The sequence below is a fragment of the Halyomorpha halys genome, unplaced genomic scaffold (genome assembly GCF_000696795.3).
Source record: "Halyomorpha halys isolate HHAL.00 unplaced genomic scaffold, Hhal_1.1 Scaffold373.1, whole genome shotgun sequence".
NCBI lineage: Eukaryota > Metazoa > Arthropoda > Insecta > Hemiptera > Pentatomidae > Halyomorpha > Halyomorpha halys.
In genome coordinates, this window is record NW_027109386.1 from 1,336,880 (window position 1) to 1,345,272 (window position 8,393).

An 8,393-nucleotide genomic window follows, 5' to 3' on the forward strand; every position below is an offset into this window, starting at 1 on the left:
AACATACTACATATTTACCAATTGTATTATTTTGTACAGTTGTAAATTACATTAAATAAATAATTTTTAAAAAAATATTAAAAATATAGGAGAGCGGTTTTAATCACCCTCTTACTTTCCTAGTTTTTCTCAACACAATATGTATTTATTTAACATTTAATTTATATTATTTATAATCTTTACACTTTCTTGAGACTGGTAAAGATTGTTTAAATAAATAAATTTTATCCTATTTCAGTCTCAAAACATTTTTTTTTCCTTTATAAATCAGACGTTTCGGCCAACTCGGCCATCCTCAAGGACAATTTTAGAACCACATCATTCAAAAAACCAACTTTATGAAGGTCATTTACATCAGTCCCCAAATTACCCTAATTAGTCAATTGTTCAATAACAATAAGAAAGAAGGTTGAATATGGAATTTAATTTATAATTAAATGTGAACAATTTTTGGGCACAATGTGACTAATTTGGGGACTGATATAAATGACCTGGGCAGAATTGCCACCATAGAGTTGTTTTTTAAATGATGTGGTACTAAAATTGTAGTAATATTGTCTTGGAGGAAGGCCAAATTGGTTGAAAAGTCAAACTTATAAAGGAATAAAAAATGTTAAGACTAAAAAAGGATAATATTTATTTATTTAAAAATTGAATTTATAATTATTATTAATTAAAATTATTAAACCCCTAATCATAAATTTTCTCTAGGATGTACCGCGCTCCTAATAATACATTTTACATATACACCAAGTTTTATTTTTAATCATTATCATTCACCTTTCCTTCAATACTAACATACAATCTTCATTACATATTCATTAATGAATATGATTTTTTCTTCAATAACCTCAATAATTTTATGATATTTTAGCGAACAACTTTGTGAGCGAAGCTCAGACGGGATAGAAGGAAATTGTTTCCACTCTACACAACCAGTATTGTTAACTAGGGCATACGCTCTAAATAGGTCTTTCTTACTTCTCAAGTCAAGCATAGCTTTAATGAAAGAAACTTTCAGACGAGACAGTTTGTGACTAAGATACACAAGTAACTCTTTACTAACTGGAAATATTAAATGGAAACAAATATTTAAGGTATATTCTCTGCAAACTAAAACATAAACATTCTGTAATAACAAAAATACTGTTTTGTGAATTGATAAATATAAATAAATCTCCACTACAACCAGATGTTATTTGGAGGTTCATTTTCGCAAAACAATATAAGGGAAAATTTTTGATCCCATGGAGACGAGGACCGATCAAATCCTGATAAGAGGCTTTGGAGACTGAATGCCATCTTAGGCCTCGAGTATTTATCATGGCCAAATATAGGCATTGCTTGTAGGCCAGGACCAAGGAGGGGGAATAAATCACAAGATGAATAAACAAATGGCAAAGGTCTCCGAAGAATATTAATTATTTATTTTGAATATTAAACAACATCAATTATATATTTTGATTGGATAATTTGATATAGCATCAACAATAATAATAATTGGATGAACATCAGTTATCAATTATATATGTATATTTTATAGACTCAACATAAAACATTTGTTAACTATACCAATTAATAGATAATAAATTGAAATCAATGTTATTTGCTTGTTTGACACGTTCCTCATATTACTATTTTGACTATTCGTTTTCGTATCCTTCATCCTTCCAGCAGACGACACATCATTTCCTCATCTAGTTTCAGGATAGTATATACACATATGAAAAATGAGACTTCTTAGCGGTTGAAGTGTCGTTTTTCTTTAATATTGACAGAGGCTTCAACGTTTCTAATAATCTATTTTGTCTTTTATTATAAGATTTCAATAAAACAGGAATAATTATAAAAATGTCCTGGCCACATTCCTTGACTATCTTCTTTCATTAGTTGGCCACCATGATATCTTGAAATTCTGACACAAGTGAATCAACATCGAAATTTACAAGTACTTTCTCGGTTTTTTCTCCATTATATAAAAGTTGTGACTCGAGCTGTAATCAAACTGGCATACATTGCTTTTGAATTGAGCGTTCTAGTTTTTAAAAGTGGTATGATTTAAGATAAAAACTTACTTATTATTCTACTGAATTTCAATCAACGTTAAAATAGTAATGATCTCAAGATTTTTTGAAAATATTCATAAAGGAGTTTTGCCTATGGTCAAAATTCTTCACTATCCTACAGTTGGCACCCGTTTCAGCTCCATTGGCTTTCAATAAGAAAGAAACAGTCAAGAAAGCTGCGCTGAAACATCCTGGAATACCAGTTTCCCTCATACCAAACAGGACCAAGTTTTATACAGATTTCTCTAGGTCAACTGTAAATATTGTATATAAGTATATTTAATTTATGTTGATTTTTTTTTTTACTTAACTTTAATTTTTATTTCTTTTTTTCAATTTTTCATTAAACTTTTTTTTTAAATTTATTTTTGTATTTTCTGTGAATATAGTAGAAATTAATTAGGAATTATCACTGCTACTAGTAGATCTAAACTCGAAAAAATCAATATTTCATAACAAAAATAGACTAAGTTTCATAAAAAATATTTCTGTCTATTATGTTAACTACGTTTCAATCCAGTTTACAAATATTAATTTTACCAAAGAAGATGGTTATGCAAATGAAGTTTAAGAAACTTCATTTTTAGGTGTAAACATTTTGAATATATCAAAATTGAAAGAAAAAAAAATATCATTACCTACAAAAAAAATGTGACTACCAATTATATTAAAAAAGAACACATCAAAACTAAGTTACTAATAAATTAAAATACGAATGTGCAGTAGTGATTATCTGCAATAAACTTATAATGGTTCTATTATACAAATAAAAAAAAAATTATAAATAAAAATTACAGAAGCATCAAGTAAGCACAAAGACCCAACTTCAGGCGAGGTCTCCACTTTTAGAAAACTAATTATAACAGAGTAATTCATTCGAAGCAGCATTGTTTTACCAACTTGTTCTTTTTCTGAAAAATATTTAAACATTTTTAATCATCTCTGAACCACAAAAAGAAATTCTGAAGTTGATTTAAGTAATCAGGTGCTTTGATTTCCAGGAAATTTAATATTGCTTTCCTTTCCTCGAAAACAATTTAAATTACCAACCAAATATCAGAATAGGAATTGACTTATTAAACTTTGTGAACAAGGGCACCATATTTTTTAAATTAACATTATAGAAAAAATAACGCATTTTTCTTTTCAATCAAACAAAAACTTCAACTATTAAATGACAAGCTAAAAACTGATTTTAATAAAATAATGAAACAATTAATAAGATTTAAAAAAAAAAGCCAAAATTGTTCCACTTTAAAAAGTGAACAAGAAATTATCCTTTTGTTAGATGTTAGAACCTGATTTTGTTAGATTAGTCAGGATAAAGATATAAAGGGCATACATAATACAAAATTATCGCAAAAATTAAGATTTTAAATTTCCTTGCACACCCCTTACTCCCCTCTGAATCCGATAATAAGTAAAGAGATTTAAAATTGAAAAAAAAAGTTCCACAAGAATATTTATTATTATTGGGTTGTAAAATAAGTTCGTTGCGGTTTTTACTTGTAATTTCAATAAAAACTTAAGATTTTAGTAAATATTTTTAATCAATTATATTTGACTCATTTTTATTTATCACATTCCGTTCTCCCAGAACTTCTCAGATTTTTTCGCAATGAACTCCTCTACGTACATTTTGCAGTCCTCGAGCGAATTAAATTGTTTCCCGTTAAGAGGGTTTTGATGTGCGCGAAATAAATGAAAATCTGTAGGGGCAAGGTCTGGTGAATAGGGTGGGTGGGGGATCACAACCCAACTAAACACCAATAATTTCTGGCGAGTCTGCAAAGACACGTGAAGACGAGCGTTATCGTGATGGAAAACTATGCCTTTGCGGTTAGCCAGCTGGACGCTTTTGCTCAACTTGACGCAAGCATGGGATATGTTAAGAATTTGTGCGATATCCCACGTCGTAGAGTGAGGATTGTCTGTGACCAATGCTTGAATTTGGTCATCACCAACAGTTGAAGGACAACCCGAGCGCTTTGCGTCTTCCAAGTCAAAATTTCCGGTTCTGAACCGAGCACAACGCTAACGGACGGTGCTTTCTCCTAAGTCATCATCCCCATATACACTGAAAATTTTGTTTAACATCTACAGTAGATTTTCCTTTTCGGAAATAAAAAATCATTAAATGACGAAAATGAATTTTTTTTTCTCTTCCATTTTGAGAATGCGAAATACCTTAATTTTAAGATAAGGAATCTCAGTTGAAACTGATGCATAAAAGCGCCTAAACTAATCCTTCTTTAGAATATGTAAACATTATTGACCAAGTGAACATGATTTTAAAACACAAAGGATTAAATTGAAATATTGAAAAAAAAAACGCTAAGAACTTATTTTAATAACCCAATATTAACATCTCAGCTATTACTTCGACCATCAATATGGCAAGAATGGACGGAGAATAATAAACATGGTATGACGCGAAAATTAGTATTTTCTATTTTCACTTATACTTATTAATGATTGGAGAAGTTTGTCGGGGGTGCGGTCAGCAAAGAACAACATAAATAAACAAAAACCATATTTATTTATTTTATCCAGACGTTTCGACCAATCATTAATCTACGATCAACACCTCGCTATACTAATTAATATATAAATATAATGACCTTATACTTTGCGCAGTTTCTTCTTTTTTCAAACAATATTTTATTATAACCTAAACACATTATATTTTGAATATATATGTATTTTTATTTTATTTTTTAGCCTTCTTACACAAAGCTATATTCTATTTAAAACTCCTCAGAAGGAATCTCTAAAGGAATACTATGGTGTAAGAAGAACGAAAATTCTCATTCATCATCCAGAAGTTGGGGAGGCATTGATTGGACAAGAACAGCTGATAACTATTTGACTGTTCAAAATTTTATTTCAATTGAAAAAACTAATTAATCTCAAAAAAGGAGCTTTTAGGTAAAGTCAAATACGAAAATAAATAAAAAAATTATATTAAATTTTATATGTATAGATTTTATCAAACTAAAAACATAGGATATGACTTGAAAATCGTACTGGACATCAAATTGTAAAAACTGGGAGAATAAATCGTATATGAATAACGGAATAACACGTAGCTTGGAACTTCATTGTTATTCATGAAAAACGTTATCATGCTAAGAATTCTCAGGTCTGTTCGTTATTGAATTCACAATTTGTACCTGATCAGTGAAAGGTAGCGATATTGCTAAGCCACGACATTCAGAAAAAAAGGAAAGAAAAAACAACAAGAAACAGATGGTAGCTGGCGGCTTGATGAAGACAGATGAAGAAGAGGATTATATTGCAAGACTAATCTTGAACTGACTGTACCGGAATGGTTCATCTTCAGGCTGGGGATAGTAGTCCTTTGTCTCGGCTACAAAATCAAAGCCTCAAGAAAGATTTTGAGAACATTTTCAATAGATTTACATACATTCAATTTTTTTTTTTTATTTAATGTGATTTACATCAGTACAAGTAATCAATACAATAAAAAAATATGTTGTATGTTTCATTTACACTTGAAAATCTTGGGAAGGAACCACCCATTGGTGGTACTTCAACCATTAATTTAAATCAGAAGATCCCGTGGCCATCTTTTCAGTCGCCTCGGAGGGTTATCAGGGATTGTTAAGGATGAAAGATGAAAGAATTAATGGGTTAGAATGGATAAGGAGTTTGGCATGAAAAGACGCATATCTGTTTTGGGCCAAATCTACAACGAATGGGATGGATGTTAAGGTCTTTGTAGATGAGTTTATTTGTAACGTAATAAGGAGCATCAAGGATATATTCAATTTAGATTTTATATAATTATTAGATTAGATTTTTAACGGTGTAATCACCGCAGCAGTCATAAAGTTAATAATTTACTAAAAGAATACTTAAAATGATATGTAATTGAAAACAGTAAAATTTGAAATAAATGTAATCACATTTTAAGTCATGGATTACTCAAACAGCGAATTTCTATTTTGTGTGAAGTTAATCTTTAAATATTTTTAATATAATTCTCTCCTTTGACCGCAACCCTGACCATCTTCCTATACATTAATTTTTAAATAGTTAATTTTCTAAATATGTTCTAATTTGAATATAATAGTGGTTGAAATGAACGGTACTATTTCAACCAATCAAATTCATCAATTTTTTCTAAGTTCAAATAGTAGTCTATTTCCTGCTACGAAACAAATATGCTAACACTACTTATAGGAAATTGGAATATATATAAAAAAAATCAAATAAATTAAGGTTTCAAACAATTTTATATTTGAGTTTTTATTTATTGATACAAATTTGTACCTCAGGATATATACCAAATGGGTATACGATAGATATAAATAGATCTTAGTCGTTTTATAATTTTTACAGTTGTATTGGAACTTGTATAAAAATAGTTTTCATACTTTAAACGCGAGTACCTCAAAATGAAATGGCAGTGTACATAAATAAATACATACTCGTTTCTTACGATATACACTTACTTCAACGTTACCAGGTATCAATTACTATTTATTTTTAATAATGATTTTCATAAAGATAATTTTTTATTCATATTCATATAAATTTATGAATGAGCGTATGTAATTACTTTATTGTAAAATTATGTTTTATTTAATTATATAATAATTAATTCTGTTCCTTCAAAGATAGTATAAGAAATAATTGCACTGAATTTAAATTCAATTTGGTTATAACAATAATAATTATTAAGGAAAGCCTAAATCCAAAAAATATTTATACTCATTTACTGATTTCTTTCATATTGTCATGATTGTCGATACTATATATATCTGAGATAGTAACTTTTTAATTTATGTATTTGTTTAGTTGGTAAAGAGAATAGGATTTTAGTTTTTTGTCTTTTTTTCAAGTTCAACAACTTGGGAAAGGAATTGTGCGTTGTTCAGTAGGTTACCAACCTAATCTAAGAAGAGTAGGATAGTTGAAATTTATTAGATGGGTCCACCACGAAATAAAAATCATACCGCCTGGGTATGAAACGACACTGCTTCTGTCACGAGAATGAGGTAGTGGTTGGAACGTTTGATTATTATTAAGAGACAGTGTCCCCTAGAATAAAGATAAATTATCAGTTCCGAATAAATCGTGTAGTAAAAGTAAAAAATTCTTTCCTACTCATTACTAATTAATTCATTGAATAAATGATGAACCACAACGTTCCCACGGACACACAAGGCTGGGATACGACCCTAGTAGTAAATATTTAAAGGCGCATCGGGTTTACGCAGCCGAAGGACCACTGGAAATGGAGAAGAAATAATGTTTGTAAACAGAACTAGGAAGAGCTCGGTGCTGCGACAGGAATACCACGGCTGGCGGTGAACCTTCTCTCACCTTCATAAACAGGATGCCCGTGTACATACGCAATCTGACGCTTCTATCTCAACACATTCTCTTTCTTCCTTAAAGCACCAGTTATATTATATACGTCGTTCCTTTTTAAATAAAACAATATTTAAACATGTTGCATAGATTATTATTAAATTAAATTAGTGAGTAATCGTTTGCAATAGCACTTAAAAAAAAGATAATAATCCTTAGCTCAACATTTTAGAAAGGGTTCCATGATACTATATCCATTTCTAAGGAAAACTCGACTACATTTTCAAAGTCAATGCATTTTCCCTGAGGAAGGTTTTTTATTTCGAAGAAATAGTCCGGGTTATGCTAAAGAAAAACAATTAGTAGTTTCAATAAAATAACATCCAGTAAATTAAACATATACATAGCTAATGTAGGAAGAGTATAAACATGAAATGTAAATACCACAAATGTAATGGTAGAGGCATAAAAATAAATCCATATCAAATTAAATCAACTATTGTAAGGGGGTTAAAGATGAACACCACAACCAACGAGATATATATTAGGTATATGTATATGTATATGAATAGATATATTGACTTACACAGTGATGAGTAATATATTCTCCAAAAGACCTGTTAATTCACCAAGAAGATATATTAACTGAAATTTTGTTTCATATTTCCTCTTCCAAGAAGATTAAATTCTTTATTTATTACCAATAAAAATGTTTTTTACTTATATTGTCATGATTAAAACAAAGTAGTTTTTAATGTCCAATTTAAATAATTTATACTGAACAACTGAATCTCTTTAAACTGAACAAATAAAGATTTAGAAGAAAAAATATACATAAAATAAAATTATTGCATAAAAATGTTTACAAATATACATTTGTTTATGCCGACATAAAATACATTGGTCTAATCATAATTTATATTGACAAAACATATGTTTTTAGAGTACAAATCAAAACTACTCATTCGGTCTTTTTTAAGTTTCAAG

The 8,393-nt window shown here is 29.2% G+C and overlaps 1 long non-coding RNA gene across 1 annotated transcript; it reads right to left on the reverse strand.

Annotated features, from left to right (window-relative positions):
- Positions 1-1,760: 1,760 nt before the first annotated feature.
- Positions 1,761-8,169, reverse strand: LOC136795802 (uncharacterized). The gene is made up of 4 exons (XR_010843475.1): positions 7,993-8,169; positions 2,862-2,977; positions 2,076-2,320; positions 1,761-2,005 (listed from the first exon to the last, which is right to left on the reverse strand). It is a non-coding gene; the product is annotated as an uncharacterized lncRNA (long non-coding RNA).
- Between the last annotated feature and the right edge of the window lie 224 nt (positions 8,170-8,393).